At 30.9% G+C, this 21380-nt stretch overlaps 2 long non-coding RNA genes across 3 annotated transcripts; both read left to right on the top strand.

The window, feature by feature from the left end:
• The first annotated feature begins 1649 nt into the window (after window positions 1-1649).
• On the top strand, window positions 1650-15748 carry LOC125852229 (uncharacterized). 2 transcript variants are annotated; one of them, XR_007444988.1, is made up of 4 exons: window positions 1650-1837; window positions 1913-1999; window positions 2125-2199; window positions 15187-15748. It is a non-coding gene; the product is annotated as an uncharacterized LOC125852229 (long non-coding RNA). The 2 variants fall into 2 exon arrangements; XR_007444987.1 differs by lacking the exon at window positions 15187-15748 and having other exon boundaries at window positions 1651-1837; window positions 2125-2423.
• A 5209-nt stretch (window positions 15749-20957) lies between these two features.
• LOC125852230 (uncharacterized) lies at window positions 20958-21380 on the top strand. The gene is made up of 2 exons (XR_007444989.1): window positions 20958-21042; window positions 21120-21380. It is a non-coding gene; the product is annotated as an uncharacterized LOC125852230 (long non-coding RNA).

Here is a 21380-nt window from a genome sequence, read left to right as displayed (position 1 = left end):
AAATTAATGCGCAGAAAAAATATCTTGATTGTTTGTGTATGGTAGAAATAAATGTTGGGATCGTTCAACATGGCAGAATTGCTAGGCTAACAAAATAGAATTCAACTCACTTTATAGAAATTTTTTTTATTCTTGATCACCTTGTTAAAAATTTTAGCTCTGCCATTGCGATAGCTATTGATTGATTAGCGAATTAGTATATTTAAAATCTGATATTCTATAAGCCAAATCCTTAAGCATAATTATCCATCTGATCCGTCCAATATGCAACCCCAACATGAGTGAAATGCACCCCTAAATTCTTGTCCAGTTTAGAGGTGTTCTTAACACTTCTATCAATTTTTTATTTATTAAAACTCTCATGCTCCTACAAGAGTTTGAGACCACTTGTTATTAGGGTTGTGTATCGGTCGGTTCGGTTCGATTTTGAAGTTTATTGGTTTAACTTATTAGTTATCGATTTATAAACATGCTAAACTGTTATAAAACCATTAAGATATTGACTTATCGGTTATTGATCGTTATCGGTTTAACCGTTAAGATTTGACACAAAAATATATTTGAAAATCACTTATAAACAAGGTGACAAACCAAATGAAGCATGCACATGAGTTCATAGATTGCATCTTACTCAAAAGCACACTCAAGAGTTTGAGACAGCTAGAAATAAAAGTAGAAAACCAAACTATAAATCAAGGACCTTATACAAAATGATAGAAAAATAATTATTTAATTTACTATCGGGTTATCGGTTAACCCGTTACAAAACCTCAAACCTTTAAGAATAGATAACCTGATATAAAAAAAATTAAAAACATTATCAAAACCTCAAAACCAATAACCAATTATTGATAAATCAATAACTTTTTTTGGTTCGAATTATGGATTTCGGTTCCTTTTTGAACGACTCTACTTGCTATGTCATATGACAAATCCAGGGGCAGCTCAACATAATTCGAGGCCTAAAGCGAAATTTTAATTATAGGCCTAAAATATAAATAAATATATCTGTATTTATTTATTTTCTAAATTTCAAGATGTAAATTATTTCCTAGTATCTTTTTTATAAATGTTTTTTCAAATATTTTTCTAAATTATTATTTTTAGGTAAAATTTCATCAATTCAACATTGGAAAACAATCTTTTATTGAGACAATTATTATATGAATTGTTAACATAATTCTATAAGTGATAAGTATATAAAATTTAAATAAAGATAAGAGTTAGAATCATAGAATATGATTCAAAAAGTTGATAACTTGGTATACCCTACTTTAATATGAAAAATTCCGAAGAAATAAAATAAAATTTATAATTCACTTTTCGACTATTGATTCATGTTTTTGACAGAGTATTGTTCTAACTATCAAAGATTTGAAAAAAGAAAGTGCAAAAGGAATTAAAAAGGATAAATAATGTGAGTGTTAGCGAAGAAAATATAAGAATGAAAAATAATATTTTCTTGATTTCTTCTATTTTAACGTGGTTAAGAAGAAATTTGAGCCTACCAAAAATTAGGGGCCTAAGGCATTGACCTTAAATCTATTTAAATTCTTTTTTTTTTTTAAATCAAAGACCACATGGGTCAAGAATTTTATTAAACTAAGAGAAAATATATACAAAATCATGTGGGTTGCCTAAGTGAACAGCCCACCAAATAAATAAACAAAACAATAAAAGACAACACCTACCAACTAAGAAATATCAAAAAACAAAATTAGGAAAGTGGAAGTTGAAGAGTACTTGCAGGTGCAGCGCCTCTTCCTCGATACATCATCAAATCGGAGCTGAAACTCGACTTCAATTCGGCGTAATTGTATACCCTTGAAAACCTTTGGTATTTTACCTACTCACTTCTATTCAGATTCATGTCAATCTATCCAAGCCAAATGATTTCAATCTTTTTGCTCAGTTTTCTCCTCGTAGATTTCATGTGGATCCAAGCTCGTGTAGGTTCTGTGGTAAGAGTATTGTTGCTAATCCATCCATTTAACCTCAGGTTAGTTGAAATTAGTTCATCTTCTTTGATCTAACCTTCAGTGGGTTGAACCCAAAAATAGGATTAATACCACCACCGAACTTAAATCATAAAAGAATTACTAATTTCTGACATATTTTTTCGAGGTTGTGTATGGATTTCTGGGATTTGCACTATTGTACAGGTTGTGCAAAGTATTCTGGACTTGAGCAACTTGTCAGGTACACAATTGAGCCCAACCAATTTTTCTCTCTTTTGGACTGATCGTTCGAAATTATCAATTTCGAAGTTATTCTGCTATGTGTATTGTGAAATAATAAACCTACTATAGATGTTAATTGACTGCTACAATCTATGAGTCCTGATTTTATACCATATGAAACACCCTAAACTCTCACCAGGTGCATGGTATATCAACCAACTGAAATTCATTCAGACATCATATAATGTGTAGCAGGGGCGGCTCAACGCAATCGGAGGCCTAAAGCGAATTTCAACTAGAGGCCTAAAATCTAAATAAACTTCATATGCATTAATTTTTTTTTAAAAAAAAAAACTTACATTTTTAAATGCAAAGCATACTTAATATTTTTTTTATAAATGATTTATTCGATTTCTTTTACAATTATTAGCTTTAGATAAGATTTTATCAATTCAACGTTGAAAAACATTTCTTACTCGGGCAATTATTATATGAATTGTTAACATAGAATTTGATTCAAGAAGTTGATAATTGTGTATACCCCACATTTTACTATGCTTGTTGTAATGCTTGAAAATCTAAGAAGAAATAGAAAAAGAATTTACAATTCACTCAACACTTTTCGACTATTGATTCATATTTTTGATAGAATATTACTTTAACTTATCAAAAATTTAAAAAAGAGAGTGTAAAAGGAGTTAAAAGAATAAAATAATGTGAATATTAGTGTAGTGTAAGAAAATAAAATATTTTTTCTTGATTTCTTCTATTTAAATGGAATTAAAGAGAATAAAATATATATGCCTTTTAAAATATATATATTATCATAAATAATCAATCTTTTCTATAAAAATTTAACACATAATTTATTATTGGTAAAAAATTGAGGCCCCCTAAAATTGGGGGCCTAAGGCCAATGCCTTATTCAAATAAGCATAGAGCCGGCCCTGATGTGTAGTAGCTTTTATCATCTAATATAGCTTTATCAGTATCATATGTAAAGTGTATTCAAATCAAACCATTTACACTCTTGTAGTGTTTGACTGCCTTATCCTCAACTGTGGTGTGCTTTGTTTATCTAAGATGATAATTCTCTTGGCTGTATCTGGAACCTCTTGGAGGGATCTAAATTCATATGTACCTGTAAAAAGAAAAATCAAGTTAGCAAAAAAATCAGCAAGAGTATTTTCCTCCCTTAAGGAGTGTTGTACTCTTACTGACATGGTATTCCTCAATCTATTGATGGAATTGACCTCCATTGTCACATTCCAAGGCATTTCCCACTCTCCCTTCAGCATATGTACCAAAGCCAACGAGTCAGTTTCAATTATAATGTTTGGAAAGTTGTTTTCTAAACAACATTGAAGACCTTCTCTAATAGCAATAGCTTCAACAACTAGATTAGTAGAATCAGGGATCCTCACCCCCTCAGCAATCACCAGCTCTCCTTCATGATTTCTGACACAAAAGGCAGCAGCTCTAGGCCCAGGATTACCTCTAGAAGCCCATCTGTATTACATTTCAACCACCCAGATGGTGGAGGATGCCATTTAACCCATTTAGAGACAAACCTAGGTCTGAAAACATCCAATAGAGCAACCATCTGAGGCCAAGTGGAAGGGACATCAGTATATTGAAACTTTAACTTCATAAATTTCTGAACAGTACTATTGATGTCCCAAATTACTTTACTTGTGGTGTAATTACCACCATGAAACACAGTATAAGAACCATAAGATTAGATTAGGAATAGCTTGAAAAATCACCTTTTGCCTAGTATTTCCTTGAACATTCCACCATTTTTTAATAGATTGCTTCAACTGAATCCAAGGCCCTAATATTCCAGCTGCAGATGAGAAATATTGCCACACTTTGTTGGCAATTTCATCTTTCAAAAATAAGTGTTCCATAGTTTCTCTTGCTGAAACAGTACAACATAAGCAAAGTTGAAACTGATTAGGATTCCAATTAGCTATAATAGCAGCTACTAGAACTCTATTAGTCCAAACCCTCCAACTAAAGAAAGATATCTTAAAAGGAAGACCTTGCACCCATATCATCTTGCAATTTTCATTGACTTCCTCTTTTTTCCTCAAAATCTCCCATGCACTCTTAACTGAGAACTTTCCGGTGCTTGTCTTGATCCACCATGGTTTGTCTCCCATATCAGTCTGTCTAATATGATCCATATGCTGCCTAATATGTTCCACAACATGATAAGGCAGATGATCATACATACTATCATAATCCCACCCTACTTTCTTCATGAAAAACTCAATGTCCATCAAAGAGTGACACGTTTGTACTTCAGTTTGATATGTGTAAAGAGGACCTAGCTGGGTCCAATTATCATACCAAACAGTAGAAGTTCCACGCTCAGGTTCCCACCATATAAATTTTTCAATGTCGTCCCTATTTTGTAACATATTCTTCCACAATTGAGATTCACCTTTCCATTGAACCAGAGCTGGAATATGCTTCTTACAGTATTTGTTCCACATAAAATTAGCCCAAATCTATTTAAATTCAATTGATCAAATAAAAAGATATTTTTAATGCTATTAATACTTGTCTTACAAGGAAAACGCGCTGTTTTCTACCTACCTTTCCTTGTTCTATTTTCTTTTGTGACTCCATAATTTTTATTTTCAAACGTCCACCATATGGTTGGCTTGTGGGGTTTATACATGGACCCCAATCAGTAAATTAAAGAAGCAAAGAAGTACATGGATTTGTGGTTTTTGAGAATCCACAATAATCTTTTTCTTCTTTTCAAGAGGTCATTTCATAAATTATATTAGTAAAAATAATGTATGTATTATATTTATGTATTATTAATATTTTATTTAATATTTTTAAATTTATATATAAACTTTATTGTGTATGGCTAATAGATAGAAATTTATGGTATTAGTAATGCAAATGGTTTTAATGCATGTTATTTTTGATACACTAAGTCAAACACTACATAAGAAAGAATTTCAACTTACTAATACAAATATTTTTAGTATCAACATTACTAATACACTATATTCAATACCTTTATTATACTCCCTACCAAACGACCACTAAATAGTACGAGAAACCTCTATATTTATTCTAGTTTATCTATAACTATCAAAATGGATTGATTCTGCCTATTTGAGTTAGTTCATACAGATTTAGAATTTACCAGACTAGATTAGACTAATTCATCATTTTGACGGGCCACGAGAAGAAGAGGCAGAAAATAAAGTTGGAAAAAAATAAGACATGAAAATTAGTCACTATAAAACTTCTTATTTTTATTTTATTTTCAAACTCTCCGATGGTGGCTTGTGGGGTTTAGACAGTGACCCCAATCAATAAATTAAAGAAGCAAATAAGTACACGGAGAATATAGACTATAACTTTTTAGGCTTTGAGAATTCACAGTTTATCTATAACTGTCAAAATGGATTGATTTAGTCTATTTTAGTTAGTCCATACAGATTTTAGAATTTAACACATTGGACTATCCCGTTTGAATTGATTTTTTTTAAAAAAGTAGTTTTTAAGTCAGAAATAAAAAATCAAATTAAAATGACTTTTAAGTCAAAAAATAAAAAAACGAGACCAATTTTTGGTTTTTGATTTATTTTAAGTAATTTCTGACCTTGTCAAACACTTCGTAACTTATTTTAAGTCATTTTTTAAATTTGCCAAACTCTTCCAGAAATTTTAAAAAAAGACTTAAAAAGTGGATTTGGCCAATCCAAACACCTTCTAACTCATTATTTTGACGGGCCATTAAAAAAAAGTGGTAGAAAATAAAGTTAGAAAAAAAAGAGAGGAAGACGTGAAAATTAGTCACTACATGACGACATGAAAAATAGTCACTACAAAAAGATATGAAAATTAGTCCGTACAAGACTTTTTATTTTACGGAAAAGGGTCAAAATTGCCCCTGAATTATGCGAAATAGATCACTTATACCCTCCATTATATTTTGAGATAAAAAATACCCTCGTCGTTATTTCAGGAGACCACAAATACCCTCAAGAGTTAACACCCCAAATTTTTAGTGACGTGGCAAGCCACATGGGACTAATCCCTCCACCTAAGCGATGCCAACTAAGATTTACTACAAAAGAACTTGACCTTTGGTGGCGACAAAGTCGCCACAAATTCCCAAAATATTGCCACTAAAGGTTATGAGTGATTTTTAGTGGCGACTAAGGCTCCAACAACCATTCACTAGTAAAACCTATTTTTTCAAAAAAAAAATATGATAATTAATTTTCTATTGCAACCTAATTTTCTAAAATAAATAACTTGCAATAATGCAAGTCGAACCTTGGTTTTCGGAGTTTGAAAGAGAAGGGGAAGAAGCGGGGTAGAGGAATTGGTCAACTCATCAGGCTCATGACCTGAAGATTGCAAGTTCGCAATATTAAAAACATACAATATTATTACGAAAAATCATCAAAATTACTTCTCGATTCAAATCTCCTACTATATAATGCATCATTGTACATTTTATACATTTACATATGACATAAAAATAAAACATACAGTGTCTTCAAACTCCTACTTAATTGATATCATTTTTTGTTTTTTAAAAACAATGATGAAAAAAAACACAAAATTAGAATTTAATGTTAAAAACTTTTAGTGACGATTTTCTGGGCTTTTGTGCGACTGTTGTTGCCGCTAAAGGTCTAGTTTTTTTGTAGTGAATCCTAGTTGGCAACGTTAGGTGGAAGGATTAGTCCCACATGGCTTGCCACATCAATAATAATTTGGGGTGTTAACTCTTGAGGGTATTTGTGGTCTCTTATAATAACAGCAGGGACATTTTTGATCCCAAAATGTAATGAAGGGTATAAGTGGTCTATTTCGCATAGTTTAGGGGCAATTTTGACCCTTTTCCGTTTATTTTATTTTCAAACGTCCGTACATAAAAATCTGTCACTACAAAGGTTGCGGGCATCATCGGGCAACTCACTATTAAAAAAGAAACATATTATTAGTTGTAATTTAAAATGCTACATATATGGATCAAAGAATTTACTCAAACTTTAATTTAAAAGTTTCGTTCTTAAGCAATCTCCAAAATTCATAACATTTCCCCATTAAATTGTATGTTTAACCTGATTGATTAAACATGTCTAGTCCATATCAAACGCTCTAAATTTCATTCAGATAAAACTTTACTAATCAAGATCTCTATTTTAAACCTTTATGATCGGTTGACTGAATATATGTGGCAACTTCAGGACTAAAGCTAGGACAAAATGTGTAAGTTACATCTGAATTAAGAGAGTGAGGAAAATTAGTTTTGATCCAAAAAAAAATAAAGTAATAATAATGAAATAAGAGGCAGAAATTAAGGTTAGAAAAAAGGGCTAAAAGAGTGTTCTTTTATCGACTGTCGACACCTCAAGATGTCATGTCAAAATTTTGACAAAATCTCTTTTGTCTTTTCCTAGTAATGTGTCACATATTATCTACCATCCATGCACTCACATCAGTTTTCCTCTACTAAATTCATTTTATTATCCGAAGCTTCTTAACATCATTCCATGTTTTTTAATTATTTAAGTATGTATTTGAATATAGAATGGACGATTATGAAGTTTTAATTTATAAAGGAAATACAATAGTACTGACTAATGAGCGACACTCCTGGTGGCCACAAGTTATAACAAAGAGAAATCAGTGACAGACAAAATTTCATAGCTAAGTAACAAAAATCTCATGTTAATTTCATATTTTCTTACGTAAATTTTCATCTAACTAGGGCTGATTTTCATCTAAAGGTAATTAAATTTACTTTAGTACGTAGTAATAAAACGTAAGGGACAAAAGTGATGAGAATTTTAACAATGAGATCTAGTGGAAAATTAGGAGATGTAGAAATTAAATACTCTATCAATCTTCGATCCATACATTATTTTAATTAAGTTGGAATAAAGATAACGTTACAACATAAACATAATCCCACAAAAATATAATTAACTTGAAGGACGTACGTGTGTTGAAAAATTAAAATGGTAGCACAACACATCATCTTATAACATTTGAGTTTCTACTGCATGCCCAGATCTTGATGATTATCATGATCAGAACCTGGAGACAAGCAAATCAAGAATTGGAGATAATTAGTGCATTATATTGTTTGTTGTATATATACCCTAAACATCAAATAACATTATATACTCATAAATACAGTATTTTTATTACTAAGAAGAAAGAATTAAATAGTTCAGAATACCAAACTTAAATATTATTGAAGCTTTAACTGATGTCCTTTTTGTTTCCTCTGAGATAGGGAAAAAAGCCGCAGCCCCTGAAAAATAAATTAAAACATCATTTAATTTTATGCTATATATATACAAGCACATTAATTGAGAAAATTAAAAACACCAAAAGTAGTAAAGTAACAAAATTACTTGAATCTGCAGAAGTTGAAGGTTGGTTTAATTCCTTCAGCAACAAAAATCCCTTCTTCATTTCTGTTACAGATGACTTTAGCATATTTAGCCAAATCCGTTAGAAGAAAGTTAGATCCAGTATAAACACCATCAATATAGACCATTAACAACGTAGTCGATCGATACAGATTCATCTTCATCATTAAGAATCGTAGTGTCTCGATGGATGAAATTCTTGGAATTCACTTCCTTTCATCCACCATTTGCTTCAATTCTTATAGTGCTATGAAATCTGTCGGCTCGATCCGGAGAAACCCAAACTCTAATTTCAATATCATCGTTGTGTTGGAAAACTTATATGCACAGCGGAAGCATATCATAATCTTACTACTTACATGAATAATAGATAACCAATATTGTTTATGCTAGACCACATAATCATGCTAGAACACATAAACTTCCTGAAATTTAAATTTGATAAATACCTCTTGAAGCGTGATCAGACACCTTCAAGCAAATCCCCAAATTAGATTGATCTTCAAACGAATCCACAAGATAGACAGCAGTTATGATCTTCTACAGTGATCCCAAGTTCACATCTGAACTCTCTCAATACTTGGGTGGGCAAGTATCGAATAGAAAACTAATCAATCTAGGGCTAGAAGAATCCCTAATTATAGAGATTTCTTCACAGTCCAAAGAGGAGAACCAAACACACGTTATTTTTCTTCAACCGAAAAATACACGCTAGTTTTCTTTTTATAAGAAAACTAACGCCTCTCCCCTTTTCCCTTTAGAATTAGGATTCTGAGTTCTAGTTAAATATGGGCACTGGAGGGACCACAGAATTAATTACTGAGGCTTCCTATTATGGAAATAATTCCAAATAATTAATTTGAATTATTCTTACCATAATAAATTACAAATCATTCCACTAGAAATTCGTAATTGCACTCCTCTATTTATATTTCGTAATTCCCCATTAAACACTTATGTAATTCCCCATGTTAAGATTTCAGATACTAATCAATAAATTAAATTACTGACGAATTTAACTTAATGATTAATTTCCTTTAGAGCACTACTTAACTTATTTCATGTGTCGGATTCATAAATCCACTTGCAAGGTTTGACACGATGAAAACTTATAAGTTTCTCAAAAAGGCATATCAATCAATCTCTATAACGAGACATGGATTCCATCAACTAACTTATTATTTCACCAATATATATTATTATCATCCAACTTACCAGGCATATTGACCCATCTCAGAATCTCACCTTTTAATAAATCAAAACGATAATTAATATATACAGATCATAATAGTTATATCAGGATTAAGAATATAAGTACATTTAATAGTTTAGAGAATATGTTTTGTCAGTCAGTCTAAAACAACTATCTCTACTCGGTCCCGTTCAATACATACAAAATGCACTAGCACAAGAAGTTGGAACTATACCGTTCCCATATATAATCAAGATAAATCACCTATAATCTTGTGCTACAATCGTACCGNAAAAATCCCTTCTTCATTTCTGTTACAGATGACTTTAGCATATTTAGCCAAATCCGTTAGAAGAAAGTTAGATCCAGTATAAGCACCATCAATATAGACCATTAACAACGTAGTCGATACAGATTCATCTTCATCTCATTAAGAATCGTAGCGTCTCGATGGATGAAATTCTTGGAATTCACTTCCTTCCATCCACCTTCACCTTCAATTCTTNTTATTCTATAATAAATATTATTTCTTAACACATGGTTAATAGTATATATCCTAACACGTTGCACCTATTTTCTATAACTGTAAGCTTAACACCCATTACTATTTAATCACTATTCTTGTGCTAGTGTATGGATATTATGATGTGAAAAATCCTCCATCTTATAGTATGATGATACCTAAAACTGGAGAAAGATTATATGTGTAATATGACAATGACATCTCCGTAAAGCACTAGTTTAGCCATTTTGTGTTTACTCAACTCGCCTTTTTTCTTCCTATTCATATGCACGCATCTCTCTATCAACAAAACTTATACACTCAGACACACGAAAAAAATTCAGTCCACGGTTGCTTTTTTGAAATTGTAGGACTCATTTGAATTTTTAGTCTTTATGTCCTCAGGTTATCTTTTATTTGCAACGAAAAGTTGGATTTGACATATAAAATAGTAATTATTTTATTATACTGCCTATAAATTAATCTTTAATATTATATTTTGAAAATTAAAAAATAATTTTAAATTAAGAATAAAACATGTAAAGAAGTCATAGTGCTAATAATGGAGAAAAGTTAGAAAGTTCGTAAACTTTAGATCTTGGAAAAGTTGGAATGAGAGAAAAAGGAAAAGGAGTAAGACCATCTCCAACACACTCTCTATTCCCCACCTCCAAATCACCCGTTATTCCCCACCTCCAAATCACCCTCTATTCTTCAAATTTAGAGAGTTGAATAGTAGTTCTCCAAATTTGGAGAACTACTATTCACACTCTCTATTTCACTTTTTCATTATTTTATTTTTATTCCTATTACTTTCTAATTAACATATTATTTTACATATAATTTCATTAATTAAATATCTAATATTTATAATTCTTTTTTAAATGTAATATAATATTTTTAAAAATATTATTTAATATATACTATTTTAATTTCAAATTAATAGTATTTTATTTTTTTTCTAATTTTCGTGAATAATAAAATTTTATTTTATTATTAATTTTCGTTATAAAGAATACGCAAAATTAAAATGGCAAGATGAAAAAATTTAATTTAAAAATACAATAGATGATATGATAATTTAAATACAAGATAACAATACAATACATAACATAATAATTTAAATACAAGATAACAATACAATATAATGCATAACATAATAATTTAAATACAAGATAAAATACAATACATAACATAATAATTAATTGATCATAACAATAATTTAGAAATCCGGTAGGTCGTTTCCAGATTTAGCACTATTCGAAAAAAAATTAGGATATGATTTCGAGAATTGTTGCGATTGTGGTTGTGATTGCGATTGTGATTGTCGATTTCTTTTTTCAAGTATTCATTGTTGTTCTCATTGCAGGTAATCACGAACATTTGGATCACTAATAGTTTCTAAATTTTTCATTAAAATTTTAGTTTCGTCTCGAAATTCCTTGGCTTTGATATATCTATCTAGCCTTTCACCGTCCTGTTGTTTGGATGTAGCAGACTCTGATAACATCTTCCCAAGTTGATTATTTTCGGTTTCGAAAAGTTTCATAGATGACGAAAGACCTTCATCTTTTGATCTCTTTAATTTTGATTTCTTCACCCCAATAGGCCGTTCAAATGAAGTGTAATGACCTGAAAAATTCTCATTTAAATTAAGTGAAAAAGATGATAAGTTAGGAGATGATACTATAGGTGATATAGGACTAGGAGCCTCAGACTCGATTGCAAAGTAGAGTCTTGTCCTCAAACTTTTTGCAATCACGTTTTGCAATTATTGCAGGATCGTCACATTTTTGGAGAAAGGAAGTGCTACATGATATAGTGACTACATGTATTATATTGCACAACATGATAATTTAGGATGAACGTGATCTCAATGCACCAATTCAAGATGTCGTAGAGGCTCCAACTCCAACTATAGAAATGGTGGTAGATTAAAATCTCCGATTTGAACAATTTTTAGCTAGACATAAAAAAATTCAGGACAAAAATGCTCATTTTGAACTCCGTAATGCATTAATAGAGCATTTATAGGAGCAACATAATAATTTTGAAAATTGAGTGTTTATGTAATTGTATGTCACTTTTATTTGAATTTGTCCCCTAATTTATGTATTATATTATATTTTCTTGCAATTTATGTTATTTAAAAATTTAGAATAAAATATAATTTCATATCACATTAAAAATTATATAAAGTAATTATTTGGGAAAAAAGAAATAAAGGATTTATATTTTGTAAGAAAATAAGAATGAAATAGAAATAATAATATAATATTGAGGAGAGAGAAAATAGAGAGTAAAATAGAGAATTGGGTTGGAGTTGGTTGTCTGAAAAAATAGAGAACACTATATTTGGAGAGTAAAATAGAGGATTGGGTTGGAGATGCCCTAAGTTAGAGAAGAGTATGAAGTAGGTAAAGAGAGGGGGAAAAAGAGAGCTAAAAACACAGATAAAGAATAAATAAAGTGGAGTTCGAGGTTTACTTTTAGGGATGATTTGGTATGAGGAATAAAAATAAATAGTTTTGGGATAAAAAAATAGTTTGGAAATAAAATTTTGGTGTTTTGTTTGGTTGTCAGCTTGGAATAACTTATCCAACCATTTATACCGCAGTGATGAATTAATATATCCCATGGGATAATTTGTCCCAACATAGCTAATCTCAAGATAATTAATTTTGAGATAACTTGTTCCCAACCAAACGACTCTTCATAATTTTGAATTTGTGATTTTTTATTTTTTTGTGAATTGATCTTCACAAAACGTAGTACTTAGTCCTTATTGTATGATTTGATTTTATGATAAGACCTAATTTCAATTAATGTTATGAAGTTGTTCATATATATATTGATCTCTAAGTGCTAAACGTTTGACATTGTTTGATCACCAATAAAAAAAAGTACGCCATTGAATGTTCTACAAATCACTAGATACGTGAGTCCATGCCAGCATGGGCCCAATATATCTTACTTATTTTGTCGTAATTTATATGACACAGATGAAATTTAGTGAGTTTCTAAAAATTTTAATATATATTTTCTAAAAAAAATTAAGTTGTTAATTATTGTGACTTATAAAATTCACTTAATTTTTAAATAATATGTTATTCTCTCTATTCCAATTTATGGAGCACAAATAAAATTTAAAAAGTATTATTTGTTGTACTTTTAATTTTTTAAATTCAATGACATGTGCTCTTTTCTACTAATAATATTAATGATCTAACATTAACATTATAAATACAAAGTGATTTACAGATAAAAAGATGGAGAAATAAAATAATCAAACGGATTACTTATTAAGTAGTACCTATTTGATATGTTTTTTGTAGTAAAAATTTACTTTCTATATAGTAATCATAATAATTTAACTATATAAAATAAAATATTTTTCGATGACATTTAAAAATTAAAAATATATTTATATAAAATAGAAGATGGAATAACTAAAATATGAATACGAAATATATTTACGTAATATGAAATATTCCTTTTTTGTTGTTAACACATTAGATAAATGATGAAACATGCATTTTAATTTAATGAGATCACATTAAAAAAAAGGAGAGGATTGAATTGGGCCCCACCAAAAAGCTATAAATGAGTAAATTGGCTGAATTAAAAATAGAAATAAAAAAACGACATTGCCTAGGTTCAATCCAGGATCTTGCACATGAAATATTCAACTGTAACCACTAAGCCAAGCAACTTTAGATAATGGGAAGCACACATGTTGACGATCAGCTGTGTGCTTCTAGCCTCTTATACTATATAGAATTTTTTCGATATCATGTCTAATTGTTATAAATNTTAACATTATAAATACAAAGTGATTTACAGATAAAAAGATGGAGAAATAAAATAATCAAACGGATTACTTATTAAGTAGTACCTATTTGATATGTTTTTTGTAGTAAAAATTTACTTTCTATATAGTAATCATAATAATTTAACTATATAAAATAAAATATTTTTCGATGACATTTAAAAATTAAAAATATATTTATATAAAATAGAAGATGGAATAACTAAAATATGAATACGAAATATATTTACGTAATATGAAATATTCCTTTTTTGTTGTTAACACATTAGATAAATGATGAAACATGCATTTTAATTTAATGAGATCACATTAAAAAAAAGGAGAGGATTGAATTGGGCCCCACCAAAAAGCTATAAATGAGTAAATTGACTGAATTAAAAATAGAAATAAAAAAACGACATTGCCTAGGTTCAATCCAGGATATTGCACATGAAATATTCAACTGTAACCACTAAGCCAAGCAACTTTAGATGATGGGAAGCACACATGTTGACAACCAGCTGTGTGCTTCTAGCCTCTTATACTATATAGAATTTTTTCGATATCAAGTCTAATTGTTATAAATTTCTAATTTTTGAAATGGAATAGAATATTATAAACGTTAATATTAACTTTCATCTTATCTACTTTTATCATGACCAAACAAAAAAAGAACTTGATATTCTACGGGACATATTTTTTTGATAACATGAGTAATTGCTTTAAGAATTTCAAGTATTTTGATCATGACCCATAATAACTACGAACTAAATATTATTATGTATTAAATGTTGTTATATTTTTAATTAGAAGATCGTGTTTGAATTTAAAATATGAAATTATCTTTGACAAGGAGTTTTTTATCCTTCAAAACATGACTTTTCTACATGAATTTAAATTAATCAGGTTTCAAATAGCGAATAATGTTTAATCTCATACAATACCCAAATAATGTTTAATCTCATACAATACCCAAATAATGATATCGAATGAAAATAAAATGAAGTCATCTATTGGTGAAAATTTAATGTATGCTCAAACTTACACAAGTTCATATATTAATTTGTAATCAGGATAGTTCTGAATTTTTGGAGGCAACAATGTATTTACTAAGAAGACTTTGATATTAGCGACAAATATATTGATTCGAGGGCTGTGCCGTACACCGTGACAGAAGCATGGACATATATGTCCCTCATGAATTTTGAACTGAGAGACAACGGGTGTGTATCACTAGGTCAGACATGCATCACTATACTTGACATTGCATATCTATAACCTTTGTGAACTTGTGAGTGCATTTATATGGAACTTGTGATTGATGGACTTGATATATCCTGTGTACCATTAATATGTGGTTGATGGAGTACTGTTGTTATTGTGTCATGTGCTATTTAAATTGTGAACTGTTAGGTTGAACTAATTTTATGCAGATTTTAGTTGCGCAGGTTCAGTTGGATTGGTAGGAGTACTCATATCCTATATAGACAACAACAAATTCGATTATCAGGGACAAATAATTTCGTCACTAAAATTCTTGTGAGACGAAAAATAATTCGTCAATTAGTCGTCACTAAATGTGTGTCGCTAAAAGTATACTAAAACGATTTAGTGCTTCGTCGCTAAAAGTATTATATTAACTACAAAAAGAAAAATCGTCCCCAAATGCTTAAAAAAATGTGACAAATTTATTTGTCGTAAAAAGTATATTTTTTGTAGTTAATAGTATGCTTTGTCACTAAAAAGGTTATTACTACCAACAAAATTATATCATCGCTAATTATTTTACTTCAATCAGTGACAACATCAATTGTCTCTAAAGTTAATGTATTTTGTAGTTGAACAAAATCTAATTTCGTCACTAATGACTATATTTTATATACAAAAAAATTATTTTGTTCTTAAATGTATTAATTAGGGACAAATTTATTATTATAAAAAAGGTTAATTTTCCTATTATCTTCTCCCATCTCAATTTATTTTAACCCTTCCAAGGAGCTCTCACATAATGCTTTCTTGGGGACTCGAACTCACAGTCTTAAGGTTGAAAATGAGGAGTGCTTCTCTATGTAGGACTGCCAAGGTGTTTCTACACCATTATCCACCACGATGGCTCCCCTCCTACATATACAAAACAACATCGAAGTGCAATTGGCAAGCTCCAGTATCCTGCATTTACTAGACCGGACATAAGCTTTGCTGTTAATAAGCTCTCCCAATTTATGCATCAGCCATCTCACACACACTGGCAAGTAGTGAAGTGCCTCCTTCGGTATTTCAAATCAACTATCCATCATGGGCTTCTTTTTCACCATGGATCTAATGCTGCCCTTCATGTTTATACCGATGCAGATTGGGCAGGGGACCACGATGATCGTACCTCTACTTCTGCTTATGTTATCTATCTTGGCTTAACACCAATCAGTTGGTCATCAAAGAAACAAAGAACAATCGCCCGATCTTCAATTGAGGCCGAGTATCGTGCCGTTGCTCATGTTCGTATCTCTCTTGATAATGTACCAACTATCTACTGCGACAACATTGGCACCACCTACTTGTGCCAAAATCCAGTTTTCCATAGTAGAATGAAGCACATTGCCATTGATTTCCATTTTGTTAGGGACCAAGTACAACGTCAACAACTCCGGATAGTACATGTTCACTCAGCTGATCAGCTAGCTGACCTACTTACGAAATCTTTATCCAAAGCACAAACTCAATGGGCTGTCTCCAAGTTAGGGGTCGTTCCACCACCCCCTAACTTGCGGGGCTTAAAGAAGCTAAATGAAGATGAAATATTTTCCATATCAGTATCATATATTCTGATTTCATTATTGTATATTCTTTGATTCTTTACCTTTAATTACTTGATAGGATTCATTAGTTTTACTGATATTGTGGGATCTTTTACCACATAATTCTTTTGTATTTAAACAACACATTGTATCAATGAAAGACACAAAAACATTTCTCTGGTGTATTCTGCTCCTTTACTTCCAAGGCATACTAAAGTTATTGTGAGTGTTTACTCTGCAGTTTATGGTGGGTGGGGTTAAAGACATTAATATACCTGGATGGATTGGTGCTATTGTTATTGCCTCATATTTCCATAATATTGTTTGGTGTAAGAAATATTATAGTATCCTGACTGTCGTCTTGTAAGTTATTTTTTTAATACATGCTCTGCTATGACTGCACAAAGTTATTAGGTGGCTTGATTTGTGATTCCTATTGGATTAATTGATGATTAGGATAGATCTAATGTCATTAACCAATTTAGAAGGAAATCAATTCAGACAATTCGATTAGCAAGGGAAAAATAAATTGATTGATGAAAAGGCTTCTTAGTTTTATCTTTGTTTAAGTATTATGGACAATGCTAGATTCACGCCGTGCTTCACTGGGATCTATGTGCCACGGACAACGTAATAAACGGATATATGGTTTTGCAAAACGTTGTGCACATTAAACTCCATGGGTTGATTAATTGTCGAACATTTTTTGGTAAGACAGAGATAAGAGTTACAGTATTACAAGTGTAAAGATTAAAGAAGATGGTATAGAAAAAGTAGAACAGTTGGTAGATTTCCTAGGATCTATGGATATAGCTTGTAACTTTTTGGAGGTAGCCAGCATATCTTTAATGCTGAAGAATACTACTTTACCTTTATAAAAAAAAAAAAAAAAGAGGTCATAAAATCAGAATATCTTGCCTTCCATTTGGGTCCAGCTTGCATGCTCCTCATGGGTAACTCTGTCCACTAATCTAAGATATGGTCAAAGTTATTTTGAGGTTTTGCCTTTGTTAGAATTACAACTTCTCGGCCTACTTCATTGATCACTAAGCCACACCCTGGGTGCCTTTTCATATGCCCTTTTTTCACGAGCCAGTGCACCCTATACAGCTGCTGCCAGCAACATTTCTCATTTTGGCCGAGAATGAAGTTTAATATCCATCATTTGGTTTTTAAAATTTTTGAGGGAGATCTTGAGAGTTCTCTTTATCCTATTGTTGTCTTTACATCAAAAGGGCATGCTAGCAACTCTCTTAAAGACCAGTTTTTTTCTACCTTTGTGGTGTGATTTATCCTATTCTACTTGTTTTTGATGGCCAGTAAAGCCTCGAGTAATGTTTGCTGTGAGTACTTCTTTGGGAATGTTGAAAATTATTTAGTTTAGTGGGTCAGTTAGCTTAGTTCATTGAAGTTTGTTCTTGCTAGTTTTATCGTGCTAAAAGAATATTTACACATCTGTTAATATACTACTACGTAAAATCAAGTTTTGACTTTTCTTGTTTCACCAACTGCCTCTGGACTATCAACCTTTCTTAATGCAAATATTTGTAAGTATTTTCTGAAGATATCTTATGATCCTATGGACCTGAAGAATCATGACTAGGATGTGTCGAACTGCAAAGTACCTAGCTGCCAATAGAAAGTTATGATACATACCTAAGCATATATCAATTCGTCCATTGCTCTAAACCATACAAAATAATTAGGTATTCTCTTCATATTGTTCTGGAGGCAATTCTTCTTTTGTCTTCTTTGACAGTTGAAGAATATTATGAGAGTTTTTACCCTTGAAATAAAGGTTCTACTAGACTACTCCAATGAATCTCGATGTTCATAACAAAAAGAAGTCAAAACTGATCTGACTTAAAACTTAAAAGTAGGTTTGATCAACTTTTAAGCCAATTCAAACACCCTCTAAGTATGATTTCTACTTTATACGAGAATCTAAGGTTATTTAGAAGTTACATTTGAAAATTACCAATTGTTATGAAATTAAGATTTCTCTAGAAACTCCTAGATTTGTAGCTATAGATATTTTTGTAGTGGACGAAGTCTTTTGGGTTAAAATGAGGTGGTGGTTGGTGAGCTACATATGTACATACGTTGCTTTGAGATATTCTTGATATTAATCCTTTGACTCATATTTGCCCTTATTTTTAGCTAAAAGGTTGACATCAGAAATATTTGAGGGCCGAAAAGTGAACGGATGATAATTTTTACCAATTCAAATAATTGAAAGGCATTTTAGGTTGCATGTACTACAAAATTCTGTGTGGAAGTTTGAGTTGTTGCTTTTGTATTTCTTATGTTAAAAAGCTCTCACTTAATAATGCACATATTTCTAGTTAATCGTAATTACATTTTCTGTTTTTCAAGTGTATAATGTAGTACATATTGGGTATATATGAAAATTTCATCTCCATAAAAAAGGGATAAAAATACATTGAGGCTCATGAGGAGCTTTGTTGCATCTTTACCTCTCTAGTTGTTGTTTGCACAGAGGACAACAAGATATAATTCTAAGCCATTGATCAACACACTTGAGATGAAATATATGAGAACAAGGCAATTGTCTAATATCTTCTTTATCTCCATACTTGGCTAAACAAATACAACATTCCTGTTACATAAACATCACACAAAAAACTTGTTAATTTACTTTCACTTTTAAAATTTTACAAAATATTATAGTCCTTAAAAATGGAATTTGTAATCTAAGAAATAAGATAGGTTAATTATCAACAACGACAACTTAAATTACAATAATAGTATAAAATTTATTTACATTGTCAATGTATATAAATTAAATTTTTAGATGTAGAGTTTAACTTTTATATAGTATATTGGAGAAATCTAATAGTATTTTAGTTAATTGGTCATATGAACTTTCATCTTGTTGGTGATAGTTCATTTTTCCACTTTGCAATCTCTTTTGTATTTTCCCTTCCTTCTCTCTTATGCATTATTTTTTTTAAAGAAGTTTAAATTACTTCTATCCGTTGAGTAAAAAATAAATAAATTATTAGATAATTACTTGCAGTATAATTGACCCAAGTACATTGTCAAAATGTGCCAATTTTTGGTTATAATTCTCATGCTTTATATATTGGATAACCTCTGAAATGAAATCGTGAGAATTCTGAAATTTTCAGCCTTCTCCTTCTTCATCTACAAGTTGTTGTACCAATTTACAGCTGCAATTTCTTCACCGTTCTTCCTTGTACCTTTGAAAGTCTTTTTTTTTTTTTTTCTTTCTATCATGGCATCAGAGCTTATTTCTTAGGGGAATCGAATCAAATCTTGTTGCTTGACTCATCTTATTTCTGGAATTTTCGTGGATATATTTGCTGGGGTCCTCGGATTTTCACCGGCGAGAATCATCACATTTTTGGGCCGTCAAGATGAAGGCTTATATATCTAAAGGTTCTCAACTTGTGAGAAGTTGTCAAGAGAGGAGAACATGTTATCTCAATAAAATTAAAAAAATATGCTGAGTTGGTGACTAGATCTCCGATAAATGCTTGCAACGTATACATTTAAAGGTTGAAAGGCAATCAGATGGGAAAGTGAAATCATCGGGTCAGATAAAGGTGATCAATATTATGAAAAATATAACGAATCAAGATGATGTTTAGGTCCATTTGCAAAGTTTCTCGAAGAACATGGCATGTGCACATTATACTATGCATGGAACAGATATTTTGACCAAAATAAGCTATTTTTAAAACCAATTCACCAAACTAATACGCTTTTTAAATTTTTTACAAAAGTAGTATAAACGTACTTCATGGTAACGTTTTAGGTTTTTTTTATTTTAAAAATTCAACGGACAGAAAAGCTGACAGATCTGACGACGTTAAATGAATAAACGTTACTATGAGTAACGTTTCAGGTGTAAAACGTTACTCACAATAACGTTTTAAGTGTAAAACGTTACCCACATAATTTTTTAATAAAAGTGAATTGTGGTCACGTGGACCTTTTATTCATTCATATCTACAAATGTCACCATCCAAACAAAGCAAAAATACCAAAAGAAAATACATAAGGAACTTTCCAAAATATCTACAACTATGGTGGTTTTGAGAAATCTTCTTCTTTCACTTCATCTCAGTCCCTTCAGCTTCTTTCCAGGTATGTGTCCAAGTCCATTTCCAAGATTTTGCAGCTACGAATCGAGCTCCCTGACGTTCTTGTTCCTCTCTTTGCAGCGAGGTAGTCACCCTTGGTGGCGATTGACCGGAATACCAACGACCCCAACATCACTCAGATCCAGCTCACTGGTGACTCGGGAGTTCTCAGTAAGCAATTTAATCTTTGTTGTGTTGTACTCCACCATGTCTTGTATCATGCCTTCTTTTCCTTAACTGTTATTGTTGCAACTAGACGGAGAGATCATCAATTTTATCTTTGAATCCCTATATGAATGTTATATTTTATTCATGTGTATGCTCTGTTCACTGATTCTTGAT

The sequence above is a fragment of the Solanum stenotomum genome, unplaced genomic scaffold (genome assembly GCF_019186545.1).
Source record: "Solanum stenotomum isolate F172 unplaced genomic scaffold, ASM1918654v1 scaffold33061, whole genome shotgun sequence".
Lineage (NCBI taxonomy): Eukaryota > Viridiplantae > Streptophyta > Magnoliopsida > Solanales > Solanaceae > Solanum > Solanum stenotomum.
This window is presented reverse-complemented; position numbering and strand designations above follow the sequence as displayed.